Source organism: Oncorhynchus mykiss, chromosome 2, assembly GCF_057628025.1.
Source record: "Oncorhynchus mykiss isolate SJ-2025 chromosome 2, ASM5762802v1, whole genome shotgun sequence".
NCBI classification, from domain to species: domain Eukaryota; kingdom Metazoa; phylum Chordata; class Actinopteri; order Salmoniformes; family Salmonidae; genus Oncorhynchus; species Oncorhynchus mykiss.
The window spans coordinates 82,196,748-82,212,094 of NC_143023.1; the positions used below are offsets into that span (position 1 = coordinate 82,196,748).

General features: G+C 44.1%; 1 protein-coding gene across 1 annotated transcript in view; it reads left to right on the forward strand.

Annotated features, from left to right (window-relative positions):
* LOC149985256 (uncharacterized) overlaps positions 1 to 15,347 on the forward strand; it is a 536,389-nt gene that overhangs the window by 506,923 nt on the left and 14,119 nt on the right. The window lies entirely within an intron of this gene.

Here is a 15,347-nt window from a genome sequence, read left to right on the forward strand (position 1 = left end):
ATTACAGACAGTAACTGAACCTCATCATAGCTCCTCCACCACCAGTGTGTTTACTTTATCCTTGATTAAGCGGCGGTCAGAGTCGGCAGGAGTGTAGAAAATGGGAAATAGGAGCTTTGTGGAACAGTGCAAACGGACACATCCAGGTAACCTGAGCTTCTTTCAAAACAGCCGTTCTGAATGACGTGAAGACATATTTATGTACGGCCCTCTGCCTGTCCACGCACGCACCTCTCTGTGATTACTCCGTCTCCCTGATTCATGGTAGGGTTGGCATGCTTCCTGCTCCAGCAGGCCCTATCTCCTAATTCCAAACTATGTCACTGGCATCTCCCTCTGGCCCATTGTGTCTGTGGGAATGGGCCCCACTGTGGAGCTCCGCTCTGGGGACCTCCCACAGCCCACTCGGCTTCCTCTGGGTTAGAGGATATGTTAATGGAGCAGAGCAGGGAGTCCTTGTGTCAATAAGGACCCTTCCTTTGTAATGCAGTCATAAATGGGAGACAGTTCACCCAACCCACCTAGTAGCTTTCTCTCTCCAATGGGTCGACTAACTAGGCTAGCAGAAGCAGGGATGTTGACATACAACTACAGGCTGAACAAGTGTGTAGAGTGAAGTGGAGAAAAGCAGTATTTGCATGCCTTTGTATGTGTGTGTGTCTGCATGTTGGTGTGTGTGAAAGCATGTGCATGTGCTTGTGTGTGTGTGTGTGAGTGAGAGAGAGAGAGAGAGAGAGAGAGAGAGAGAGAGAGAGATAAATTGTTAAAATAATATATGTCATATCCTCCCAGAGAAAAATTCACTTTTTCCAGACTTTGTTTTTCTAAGGATGTGTTTGGGGGGAGACTCTCGCTCACTTACACTTAGTGAAATAGGTACATATGTATTGCTTCAAACACTTTCTGCTTCTCGCTACAGTCATATGGTAATGATTGAGGTGCGTTTCTGACGAAGATTTGGGTTTCATAGCATCGTATTTGGCTCCTATTAGCAGTTTTCAGTGTAATTACCTCCGCTCTTTTATGATTTCCTCACAAATACTGAGGAGTCGGGATAAGGAAATCACCGTCTCCATATTTCCTTCGCCATATGCGGCTCTCCTGTTTACGTGTGTATGTGGGGGTTCCATATCTAGACCTAGACTCAATATTGTTCCAATCAATTGAGGGAAACTAAATGCAGTGTACTTTGAGAAGTCTACTTAACCAATCCTTTACTAATGAAGGGTCAAGTGATATATAAGAGTATTTTTTGAGGTGTGCAGCCAGGTCAAGAAAATGTTGATGGAGTGTGTCCTTACCTTCCAAATATCTTCCACTTGAAGTCAGTCTGAGCTTTAATATTAACCGTCGGTTTATTCAGTTACATTTAGCTGTAGCCGACTGTTAACATGAACACACACTCGTACTCAGACACACACACTCATGCACGTACACATACACGCGCACACGCGCGCACACACACACACACACACACACACACACACACACACACACTCAGATAGACTGAGGTCATTATGGCTGGGGTTACAGATGACTATTGTTAATGAATCCAGCTCTTTATCTCTCTCTCTCTCTCTCTCTCTCTCTTTCTATGTTTCACTCTCTCTTTCTCTCTCTCTCTCTCTCTCTCTCTCTCTTTATCTCTCTCTCTTTATCTCTCTCTCTCTCTCTCTCTCTATCTCTCTCTCTCTCTTTCTCTCTCTCTTTATCTCTCTCTCTCTCTCTCCCTCTCTCTCTCCCTCGCTCTCGCTCTCTCTCTCTCTCCCTCTCTCTCTCTCTCTCTCTCTCTCTCTCTCTCTCTCTCTCTCTCTCCTCAGCAAAGCTTTCTTTACAGCTAATTAAACATTGCTCCATTTGAGCAGCAACTAAATCCTCTGACCTAGCTAGAAGTATGGACTAGCAAATATTGATACGCTGAAATTAGGAATGTTGGGGGATTCATTTTGATGAGATCTGTGAAAGAGGACTTTGTTCGTTAAGGGTTAGGTTATCACAGCTTTGGGCCAGAGTCAGTAACTGTTGTCTACCTTGCCCCCAGTAATATCCTGTACATGCAGCCATCCCAGGTTTATTTTGCACGCTTTCCCCATTCGTTTCTCTCTCCAACCAACTGCCACACATGAGTAATATTCCATTGCCTTGCAGAAATTAGGGAAACTGTGTCAAAACGAAGGAAAATAAATGTCTTTCAAACACCCCAAAGATTCCATCATGTTTGTGGAATGTTGTGGTTAACAATATGGAAACAGACGGAGACAAAAATCCAGTGGTTAGAAAAGAACGAGTCTGAGAGAGAGAGTGAGGGAGAGGGAGAGGGAGAGGGAGAGAGAGAGAAAAGGAAACTTGGGAGGGTATAAGAGAGCTTCTGGAATTACACACTAAAGGCCCCCCCCCCCCCCCCCCCCCCCCCACACACACACACACACACACACACATCCTTCCCCCCTACCATCTCCCCCACTGGGATCATTCTTGTTGTCACCCACAACTTGGCAGAGTGACAAATTAATTGTCATTCTCTGTGAAGCTAAACTGCTAAATAAAAAATATGTCAAATCAAATAAACTAAATGGGCTACAGCCGTGTTGACACGTCTAACATCCAAAGCTCCTGCTTACAAAACAAACATGTCAAAGCTAGCTGTAGCTACCAGATGTATTATTACTGGTATATGTCAGTATTAGGGATTTTTCTCGCCTTGTCTGATGAAGTCTTTTCTGATGAAGTTTTGCCTTGGCTATACTCACAATCCAAACTATGCTAACATTTCTGTCTTCCCCACCCTTCTGTCCTCACAATCCTCACAATGTTGCCATATCTCTTCTTCCCCAATCCTGCATTTAAAGCAGCCCAAACACAAAGGAGACCTTTAAGGTAAATTGCTTGGATAATGGATGTTTCCAAAAATATAGAGAGTAGGCAGGCCTACTGACTGCAGGTTTGGCCTAGCGCCTGGCTACTAGGTGGTGAGCATTCTGTTCCCTGAGCCTGAGCCTGAGCCCATCACGCTGCCACTGGGAGAGGTGTGAGGAGAGCTGTCAACCAGCCTTCTCTGCTGCTACCCGATCCCTCGCTCTGAATCCCTCAGGTTCCGCTCACAGCACCCAGCTAGCGCACAGACACACATACACACACTTCCTGCATACTAACACACACTGACTAACTCCTTCTATACCTCTATTACAACTTCATTACTCCTCCTTGGAGATTCACTCTCCTCCTTCTCCTCTTCTTGTTTCCTCTAATCTCCTCTCCTCATTCATCCCCTCCTTTCCTCCTCTTCTCTCTTCTTCTCACTTCTCTTTCTCTGTCACACTTATTGACACCTTCCTCCTCCCCTCCTGTCTTCTCTTCTCCTTCTCTCGCCACACTCTTTGACAGGTCTTGGAGACTACTGAGAAGTGATATGTCACTACAGGGAGTGTCTGGAAAAAGTAAAATTGTTGCAAAATGCAACCTAATGCTGCTTATTGATTTACATTGTCATAAAGGGAGCCTTTGTGTGTAGAAGTGGACTGCTCTGCTGATGGCTGGCCTTCCCTTGGCTCTGGCAATACTCACTGTCTCTGGGGACTGGCTGTAGTATTTTATGCTCTAAGTCTACTGTGTGTGTGTGTGTGTGTGTGTGTGTGGGCGGGCGGGCGGGCGTAAGTGTGTGCGTGCGTGCGTCCCTGCATTTGAGTGTGTGACTTGCATAATGTTATGTCTCTGATATACCACTCAGTGTTTGGGGGCACTACCTCACCAAAGATCCTATCCTAAAGACATCGCTGTGATTAGAGCTTAATCTCTGCCCACAGCCGATGGCAAGCGATACTAATCATAGATGACAATCGACAGAATAAAATTGTCGATATAGAATTAAATTGAAATTAAATAGCATATACTTAATCCATAACCTCTTGTTACCATTCTGTTGGAGCTACGAACACAAGCATTTCTCTACACCCACAATAACATCTGCTAAATATGTGTATGCGACCTAGAAAATGTGATTTGATTCGATTTATCAGTATGATTCATCTAAAAAAGTATAGCACATTTACTGTGGTGGTAGAATGTTATGAATATACCCTATGTCTGTGAAAGAGCTCAATTGGACTGTACATTTATGTACATTACTCTGCGTTATAAAATCTTAACTAAATGCTGATAAACAGATTTGATTGGGAAAGAAGTCTTCTACACCTTGAGTGATATAGGCTCATGGGAGGGTTGGGGCATCTTGGTAAATAGACACTGCAATACAATTATGGGCAAAAGCCACTGATGTGATGGATCGACAGAGATTTTCACGGTACGAGAAAAGTGCTACCAGCGTATTTTCACTCCAACCTACACCACATACATCCTGCACCAGAAGGACAAGGGAAAGACTTTCAGGAAATTGAGTTTTCACTCAGGGGAGTTTTGACTTTTCCCCCACTCACTCCCCCTCTGCTATAAAATAAAAAACTTGATATGCTGCCTATGGGCAATTCCACTTTAACCCAAATACAACTCTATGCACAAGGACTACTTTGAACAATTTACACAGAACATTTCTCAAAAACACATTTACTGGAAGAACTGTGCAGATTCAAAGTTTAGGAACAGAATTATGGCAAAATCTCCCTCCGTTTTTTATGCAAAAACACTGTTAAATATCTGCTCTGAATTAAGATTCAACAATGTCTGCAGAAAGAATGGGCTGTCAGCTATGATATGACACCTTGAGTTTGAAGAAATCTCTTTTGGTCATGGAACTACAGTGAGTGAAGTGGATTTACACTTCAAGGTAACAGAATGACATCATGGGTCCCTGATCTGTACTACACAAAAATGCATCACTATGGACATGAATGTCCTTCTCTTCATGGTGATGTACCCCGAACAGGTACACAAAGGTTAAATGTTCAATATCATCCTGTGCGTAATGGGTATTATTCTACACAATGGCTGTTATTCTAATGAGCTCTGAGAGTACAGCACAGCACATCACAGCACAGAAGAGTACAGCACATCACAGTAGAGTAGAGCTCAGTAGAGTACAGTAGAGTACAATATAGTCATATTGTACAGTAAAGTATAGTTCAGTACAGAACAATACAGTACATTATACTGTACTCTACTCTAGTGTGCTCTACTGAACTGGACTGAGCTCTACTGTACTGAACTGAACTATGTGCTATACTCTACTGTACTGCACTCTGTGCTGTCCAAACTTAGATGTCTATGATTGATTCAGATTTGGCCCATGGACTTTGATCTGTGGATGTTTAAATTAAGGCCTGACCGGCCCTGATCGGCCCTGACCGGCCCAAAAAATGACATCTGTGGTCATTAAAATCAAGGCCAGGGAGCACTGACCAAATTTCAACTACTTTTCAACATCCATGGACTTCCGGTATCAATCGGTGCGGATGCTGGTTACAGTAATGGAACGAGAGGGGGCTCATGGGTAGGTGTCAGGAAGATCCGGGAGATGTAACATTAACAGGAGAAAGAGGAGATAGGCAGAGAGAGAGAGGGAGGGGTTGTCCAGACCGTTTTCATACTCTTGCTTTGACCGCCAGACGACAGAAAGATAAAGAAAACAGTTACAGTATGAGCTGAACATAACATGTATGCCAGTGGATTGGAGGACATTAGCAGGTGACCCACCTGTGGTTTGTGACTACTATGATTTTCCCATTGTAGCCAATTCAATTGCAGTAATTGTGTTACCGAAAAGCCGATTTGGTAACAGAATTATGAGTTTTAATTACTTATTAATACATTTTTACAATATAACTAATTGGTAGGTCTACCTTTACTTGTTACTTCTGTGAATGTTCATTATCCTCCCTCCTCATGAGGGAGAGAAATTAGAAAATCTCTTAAAGATATGTGGGTTTTTGGTAACAGAATTACAAGGCACAAGGCAAATCATTTCTCCAAAACTAAAAATGAGTGTTGACATTATTTGGTAGGGGCCTTCACTTCAACATTCATTTGTTTTGATGTATTTCTAAGCCTTTTTAGGGTAGATGTTTTCTAAGACCCCTTTTCCATCTGTTTGTTCAGGAATCAAAGCCTGTACTTATTCCTAATTTTTAAGATGGAAAATGGTTGAAAAATGTATCTATGCCTTAATTTCCTAAAAATAAAAAAATAAAGAGCTTTGATTTGACACCAAATGTGTCCTTTTACACGGAAATGACCCTACTAGTTGTGAATCATATGCACATGCATGCCCTCGCTCACGTAAATACTGACACTATCTTTTCCTCTTTCTCGCTCTGTCTCTATCTCTGCCTCTCTCTCTCACACACACACAAACACGCAAACAGATGTACACTCTGTTCTGACTGAATGACACACATACACAGGTAGTCATGCATAAAAAATACAATAGAAATGGGTTTTGCACACACACACACACATCAAACCTCATCTAAACTCCCACCTCAGCACTAATGTGTCTGGGTGGTGTTGTGGTATGATGCTTCTATATGCTGCTGCTGATGGTGGCGGTGAGGCTTAGTGATTTGACACCAGGCCTGCAGAACACACACACACACACACACACACACACACACACACTGCCTTAATTGACTCGTAAAACCCACTAAAATGCACTTTTATGGGACAAATTTCAAACCAGTCACACAGGATTTGATATCGAGTCATGCCCGGCTAACAATCCTGTCACAGCCACACTGCTTTAATGCCCGATCCAAGACCACTTTATACTTAAAAGCCGTATCAAAGACGTCCACCACATTGGCAGATTGATATGTGTAGAGCTGGTGTGTGAAGTCATTCTGAGTCTGAAAGGAGACTGACTAACTGTGGATTGTGGATGAAGTAAGGCTGGTGTGCTGGTCAGGCCCGGCCGTTGAAGTCAACTAGGCAGTTGTAAAGATATAAATGAGTCTGTCCTCTTTGTGAACTGACAGCTCAGACTCGGGTGCTACTTCTGTGAGGCCCCTGCGATCCCGCCCCTGCTCGCTTTTGTTTTTGGAGGCCCGCATTGTCCGCACCCTCTCACCCCTACTGCCTGAACCCAGGGGCAAACACCAGACATGATGTATGGGCTTGGCTGTTGGCGCTCCAGACCCTCTAGGGCCAGATCAAGCACTATGAGGCCTATTAGGGAGAACCTTCATTGGGGCCCGCTTCACACACACGTCTGGCCGGCCATTGATGGAGAGCGCGGCAGACACAGTAGACACTCCGGCTTTCAGAGCCCTGCGGAAATGGAAAGGGGATGTGACTTTTCACAGCCAGTCCCCAACCCAGCCAGGACCACGGGCACCCGGCATCCCCTCCCAAGCTGCTAAATACCACTCAGAGGTTGGCTGGAGGCTGGACCAGGCCTAACAATATGGAAACATATACCAGTGACCTAACAGTAACACTCAGGGACTTGGTGGATAGAAGGGCTTCCACATTTAGTGACAGATTTTCATGCAAATTTTTTGAAAGAAAATATGCACATTTTCCTACCAGAGGTGTGTTTCCACCAAACGGACTTGTTGCGGATGAAAATCAGTGCGTGATAACATAGTGCACACAAAATGTTATTTTTCGTTTAAGTTTACATGTACCAAATAAAAATCTAAAGTCCAATGGGTTTCCATCGCATTTTCAACTCTACCACCAAGTTTGTCACAAAAACTGATACGTTAAATAGCAAATGTGCCTACTCTGGTCTTGGCACGTGTGTTTTAGCCAGCAACTCGCAGATACAACACGGGTAGGCTAGTCTACATGATGAGATTATTATTGATAAGAGCGAGAATATTTTTATTTTTCAAACGGCAGTCAAGCATTGATCATCATGTCACCAGAATAAGACCCTCAATATTTATTGGAAAGGAGCATCAAGACCACCATGCACTTTCACCACCTTGTAAAGTTCATCATTTATTTAATCTGTAGCCTAATGAATTGCATGGTTTCCTGAGTCGTAGTTGGAGGATCACACATCATATCATCTCATCGCATGACTCAAGTTTACGTCGATATGAAGATTAATATTTCAATATTTTCACAAAGGCATTTCCATCTCCATTTCTCACACAATACATTTTACGGACAAAAAAAGATCCCACCATGTAGAATGAACAAATTGTCTGTCGGCATTTCATTTTTCTTACCTGTTTCCATCACAGCTGTCGTTATTTCTTTTTATACCGTATGACTTTACTTGCATAAAAACTGTGGATGGAAATGTCGTTACAAACAGAGAAATTTAGACAGGGTTGGGGGTCATACCCATTTCATTACAGCAGTTAAAAAATTAACAATATGGGGGTGTGGTAGTTGGATGGGCTATTGGATGGGCTTTACCTAGCAAATACTTATAGATGACTTAGAGCCAGTGGGTTTGGCAACGAATATAAAGCGAGGGCCAGCCACCGAGTGCATACAGGTTGTGGTGGTGGGTAGTATATGGGGCTTTGCTGACAAAACAGATGGCACTGTGATAGACTGCATCCAATTTGCTGAGTAGAGTGTTGGAGGCTATTTTGTAAATGACATCGCCGAAGTCAAGGATCGGTAGGATAGTCAGTTTTACGAGGGTATGTTTGGCAGCATGAGTGAAGGATGCTTTGTTGCGAAATAGGAAGACGATTCTAGATTTCATTTTGGATTGGAGATGCTTAATGTGAGTCTGGAAGGAGAGTTTACAGTCTAACCAGACACCTAGGTATTTGTAGTTATCCACATATTCTAAGTCAGAACCGTCCAGAGTAGTGATGCTGGACGGGCGAGCAGGTGCGGGCAGCGAACGGTTGAAGAGCATGCATTTAGTTTTACCTGCATTTAAGAGCAGTTGGATGCCACGGAAGGAGAGTTGTATGGCATTGAAGCTCGTCTGGAGGTTAGTTGACACAGTGTCCAAAGAAGGGCCAAAGTATACAGAATGGTGTTGTCTGCGTAGAGGTGGATCAGAGAATCACCAGCAGCAAGAGCGACAACATTGATGTATACAGAGAAGAGAGTCTGCCTGAGAATTGAACCCTGTGGCACCCCCATAGAGACTGCCAGAGGTCCGGACAACAGGCCCTTCAATTTGACACACTGAACTCTGTCTGAGAAGTAGTTGGTGAACCAGGTGAGGCAGTCATTTGAGAAACCAAGGCTGTCGAGTCTGCCGATAAGAATGTGGTGATTGACAGAGTCGAAAGCCTTAGCCACGGCTAAGCCTTGACTACGGCTGCACAGTATTGTCTTTTATCGATGGCGGTTATGATATCGTTTAGGACCTTGAGTGTGGCTGAGGTGCACCCATGACCAGCTCGGAAACCAGATTGCATAGCGGAGAAGGTACGGTGGGATTCGAAATGGTCTGTGATCTGTTTGTTAACTTGGCTTTCGAAGACTTTAGAAAGGCAGGGTAGGACAGATATAGGTCTTTAACAGTTTGGGTCTAGAGTGTCTCCCCTTTGAAGAGGGGAATGACCGCGGCAACTTTCCAATCTTTGGGGATCTCAGACGATACGAAAGAGAGGTTGAACACGCTAGTAATAGGGGTTTCAACATTTGCGGCGGATAATTTTAGAAAGAGAGGGTCCAGATTGTCTAGCCCAGCTGATTTATAAGGGTCCAGATTTTGCAACTCTTTCAGAACATCAGCTATCTGGATTTGGGTGAAGGAGAAATGGGGGAGGCTTGGGCAAGTTGCTGCAGGGGGTGCAGGGCTGTTGGTAGGGGTAGCCAGGTGGAAAGCATGGCCAAAAAGCTGTAGAAAAATGCTTATTGAAATTCTCAATTATTGTGGAGTTATCGGTGTTGACAGTGTTTCCGAGCCTCAGTGCAGTGGGCAGCTGGAAGGAGATGCTCTTGGCATTGAGGAATACACCCCCTCAGTCATTGGCTTCATTAATAAGTGCATTAGACTGCATTAGACTTCATTAATAATTCCATTAGACTGCTGAACAATTCATAAAAATCGCAACCGGACAATTTACATTGACAGCCTGATCTTGCTGTTTGTTTGTTACTTATGCATAGAAATGTCGCCCCTACCTACATGTACAGATTACCTCAACTAGCCTGTTCCCCCGCACACTGACTCGGTACCGGTGCCACATGTATATAGCCTCGTTCTTGTTATTCATATTGTGTTACTTATTATTATTTTAGTCTACTTGGTAAATATTTTCTTGTTCTTGAACTGCACTGTTGCTGTCTACACATGTTGAGGCAAATAAAGTTTGATTTGAATTGATTTGGAAATCCAATGTATCTCCTCAATTGACTGAATTGAATGGAATCGACACGCAACATTTCTGATCACCTCTGGTCCTGGTTGTGGGTCTGTATCCTCCAGGTTCACCTCTCTCTCACCTGGTGTCTTTCCTCCTCTCTGTAGCAGAGACAGAGAGGCTGAATAACAGGCCCTCTTCAATTTACTGTGGCCTCTCACTTGCACTGTAAAGTGTCTCACACTCTCTGTAAAGTAGTCCACACTCCACACAGTTTATCCTAGTGTTGCCCTCAAGGCCATAAACCAACTAGACATTATCCATTGTGCTTGTCAAAAGTACTGAGGCATTACCACATTTCATCACGGCTATATTTCATCATGATCTTATTTGGTTTAAACTCCCGTGCTAGTGGGTATTGTGGTGCCTGCAGAGTTCATGGGGGGGATCCCTGTCATGATTGTCAGGCATGTCAGCACTAATGGTATGAGAGATGTCCATATCAGATCCACTATGCTGAGATGATCTGATAGGATCTGAAGGGAAGGAATGTGGGTGTGTCTTCTGGCAGATGTAAAGACTCATGTTACATACCAACAGGGTTTAGGGTGTTGCCAATTCACATGCAAGCCAGATGTGTTATTCTATTCATTCCCATACGAACTAATTTGAGTCTATTTGTAACTGTTGCATACTATATGTACTGGCACTGGCAGTGGGGTATTCATTATCGAACAAATTCACTGGAATTGCACAGAAGAATTCAGAAGTCTTTTCAACGCACTCCTTTGTAGCTATATTCTTGGGGTTTAGCTTTGTCTCATAGAAGTGTGCTTAATACGGCCTCATGCAGGATTAAGCACATGCCTCATGTCCAGTTGTCCATTTCAGTTTGGCAGATTTCTGACAGATATTGGATTATTTTCTACCAAACCTGTGGGATCCATCAGAAGCTTTTTTATTTGTGCATTAGCGGAGAGAGGAGATATATTCTGACTGTTTAAAGTCTGTCTCTGTATCATGTGAATATCCTATATAAACAAGAGACCTTTTGTTTTCCTCTTGGGATTTGGACTGCATATACATTTTAGACGCAACAATATACAGGCATCACAAGCAAAAAGACAAAACAAACAAATTGGTGAAATCACTCAAAGTGCTATAAATTAATGAATAAAAAGGAATGTTGGATAGAAAGTAGATTCTGTTGTCAGCTGCTAAGTGTTGTAATGAGATAAAACATAGGAATTCCTCTCTCTATAGGTTCAGCCTTCCCTAGAAGTGCCATTCTGTCAATGAAAGTGGTCTGTCCCTGTCCTCTGCATTTGGAGAGTCATTCTGCTCGTGAAAGTGGTCTGTCCCTGTCCCCTGCATTTGGAGAGTCATTCTGCTAGTGAAAGTGGTCTGTCCCTGTCCTCTGCATTTGGAGAGTCATTCTGCTAGTGAAAGTGGTCTGTCCCTGTCCCCTGCATTTGAAGAGTCCTTCTGCTAGTGAAAGTGGTCTGTCCCTGTCCCCTGCATTTGGAGAGTCATTCTGCTAGTGAAAGTGGTCTGTCCCTGTCCCCTGCATTTGAAGAGTCCTTCTGCTAGTGAAAGTGGTCTGTCCCTGTCCCCTGCATTTGGAGAGTCATTCTGCTAGTGAAAGTGGTCTGTCCCTGTCCCCTGCATTTGAAGAGTCCTTCTGCTAGTGAAAGTGGTCTGTCCCTGTCCTCTGCATTTGAAGAGTCATTCTGCTCGTGAAAGTGGTCTGTCCCTGTCCCCTGCATTTGGAGAGTCATTCTGCTAGTGAAAGTGGTCTGTCCCTGTCCTCTGCATTTGGAGAGTCATTCTGCTAGTGAAAGTGGTCTGTCCCTGTCCCCTGCATTTGAAGAGTCCTTCTGCTAGTGAAAGTGGTCTGTCCCTGTCCCCTGCATTTGGAGAGTCATTCTGCTAGTGAAAGTGGTCTGTCCCTGTCCCCTGAATTTGGAGTCATTCTGCTAGTGAAAGTGGTCTGTCCCTGTCCCCTGCATTTGAAGAGTCATTCTGCTAGTGAAAGTGGTCTGTCCCTGTCCCCTGCATTTGAAGAGTCCTTCTGCTAGTGAAAGTGGTCTGTCCCTTTCCCCTGCATTTGGAGAGTCATTCTGCTAGTGAAAGTGGTCTGTCCCTGTCCTCTGCATTTGGAGAGTCATTCTGCTAGTGAAAGTGGTCTGTCCCTGTCCCCTGCATTTGAAGAGTCCTTCTGCTAGTGAAAGTGGTCTGTCCCTTTCCCCTGCATTTGGAGAGTCATTCTGCTAGTGAAAGTGGTCTGTCCCTGTCCCCTGAATTTGGAGAGTCATTCTGCTAGTGAAAGTGGTCTGTCCCTGTCCCCTGCATTTGGAGAGTCATTCTGCTAGTGAAAGTGGTCTGTCCCTTTCCCCTGCATTTGGAGAGTCATTCTGCTAGTGAAAGTGGTCTGTCCCTGTCCCCTGAATTTGGAGTCATTCTGCTAGTGAAAGTGGTCTGTCCCTGTCCCCTGAATTTGGAGTCATTCTGCTAGTGAAAGTGGTCTGTCCCTGTCCCCTGCATTTGAAGAGTCATTCTGCTTGTGAAAGTGGTCTGTCCCTGTCCCCTGCATTTGAAGAGTCATTCTGCTTGTGAAAGTGGTCTGTCCCTGTCCTCTGCATTTGCAGAGTCATTCTGCTAGTGAAAGTGGTCTGTCCCTGTCCTCTGCATTTGGAGAGTCATTCTGCTAGTGAAATTGGTCTGTCCCTGTGCCCTGCATTTGAAGAGTCATTCTGCTCGTGAAAGTGGTCTGTCCCTGTCTGTGCTCCTACTCTCTCTTTCTGTGTACATCTACCACACCCATCCCCAGCCATTGTCATTGAGATGTGTAATTACAGAGCAGGCCTGTGCTGTTAAAATACAGGGACAGAGCCATTCCATGTGTGTCACAGGGCCATGGAGGTCAATAGATAGGCCTGCTCTTTACAGGGCAGGGAAAGCCAGGCGTCCCTAATTGTGGGTTGCACTGTACTGTGTGTGCATGCATGTATGTTTTTGTGAATGTGTGTATTTGAGAATGAGAGAAAAGGGCAAATCAAGTCATATATCAATTCAGTGAACTTTCTTGCATATCTGCAAATACACACACACACACACACACACACACACACACACACACACACACACACACACACACACACACACACACACACACACACACACACACACACACACACACACACACACACACACACACACAGACACACACACAGACACACACACAGATACACAGACACAGACATAGGAAAGGAACTATAGCATAACAACGTCAAGCCAGATGTTTTTCCTCCCATGTCTTTAAGACCATCACGTTTACATTTGCTCATTAAACTTCCTTTAGCCTCCACTTAACCAATCATCTGCAACTATCAACTTTACTTACTGGCCATTTCAGCTGCTCTTACTTACTTATCTAGTGACAGGGAAAAAATATATATAATATAATAAATATATCAATCTGTTAATGGCCAAAAATTGTTTATTGCAAGACAAATGAACAGTGGGGACTGTTCATCAAGAGGAACATTGAGCTATTTGAATGGGTAAAGACCCACATTCATTGCCTTTTCCTACTGCAAAGCAAGCGTTGGCGTGTGATTATTTTCTCTCCCTGTCCCCAAATGATCTTAAAGGTCCTAAGTACAAAGAGCGTACACAGTCACTGTGGGTGTGTGTATGACTTTCACCTGCTGTCTGTGTTACTACGTTGTGGAGCAGGAGAGTCACAGACTTCACCTAGGGGGGAACATTCTGCCACTAACTCTGAGCTGCTTCTGGTCTGACCTCAAACGAAGCAGCAGAGGGCCAAAGTAAACCAGGATATAAGCAGTGTCTGGGATGCCTGAGGCCCAAAGTAAACCAGGATATAAGCAGTGTCTGGGATGCCTGAGGCCCAAAGTAAACCAGGATATAAGCAGTGTCTGGGATGCCTGAGGCCCAAAGTAAACCAGGATATAAGCAGTGTCTGGGATGCCTGAGGCCCAAAGTAATCCAGGATATAAGCAGTGTCTGGGATGCCTGAGGCCCAAAGTAAACCAGGATATAAGCAGTGTCTGGGATGCCTGAGGCCCAAAGTAAACCAGGATATAAGCAGTATCTGGGATGCCTGAGGCCCAAAGTAAACCAGGATGGATATAAGCAGTGTCTGGGATGCCTGAGGCCCAAAGTAAACCAGGATATAAGCAGTGTCTGGGATGCCTGAGGCCCAAAGTAAACCAGGATATAAGCAGTGTCTGGGATGCCTGAGGCCCAAAGTAAACCAGGATATAAGCAGTGTCTGGGATGCCTGAGGCCCAAAGTAATCCAGGATATAAGCAGTGTCTGGGATGCCTGAGGCAACACGCGTAAACGTCCGCCGCCCTCCTCACTGTCTAAAGGCCCAATGACTAATCCTCTGATATTGCTCCATGATCTAAACCTGCATACCTTCTCAACCAGCCAAACAGTCTAGCATTGTGTTGCTGTTCTTTGGGTCTTTTTTAATGATTTACTCATTGGCAATGTGTGTCCAGTGTTGAATCCTCTTCCTCCTATGAGCCACAGTGTTCCTCAGAACAAGACCTCACTGTTACAGTAGCATGGTTAGATGCATTTCTGCTCTGCATGTACGTTTTGTGTGTGATACACCTGGTGTGATATTATTCCAGTCAGATCCATTCAGTAGGCACTACCTTATGGTATGCAGGCCTTGTCTATAAAAGCATATTGATTTATATCATAGCTATAGGAGATTCATATCTATTGACCATGACAGTGCACTGAGTGAGTTAAACAGTTGAATGGATGTTGTTTTCAGATATATCTGGACTACTTTATAATGTGATTAAGTACATTTGATCTAGGATCCCTGCAGACTGTACACTGTATTTGTGCCTTGTGTGGCAGTACTGTGAAGCAAAACTGTGGCAATACTGCTCTCTCCTGGCAACAGCTGGAAAATGTTAACCTTTTTTACTAAATCGCTCACCTCCCATCCTGCTCTGTTGGTTTGTAAAGCAAATATCCCAGCTGATTTATGTAACTTTTCTTTTCTCTGTTCTACAAACAGTAATGTGTAACTTTATACCTGGATGGTTGGTGATTGATTGAATAGGTTGTTTTAATGATTCACTATTTTAAATGTATTTTCTTTGTTCAGGTGGAAGC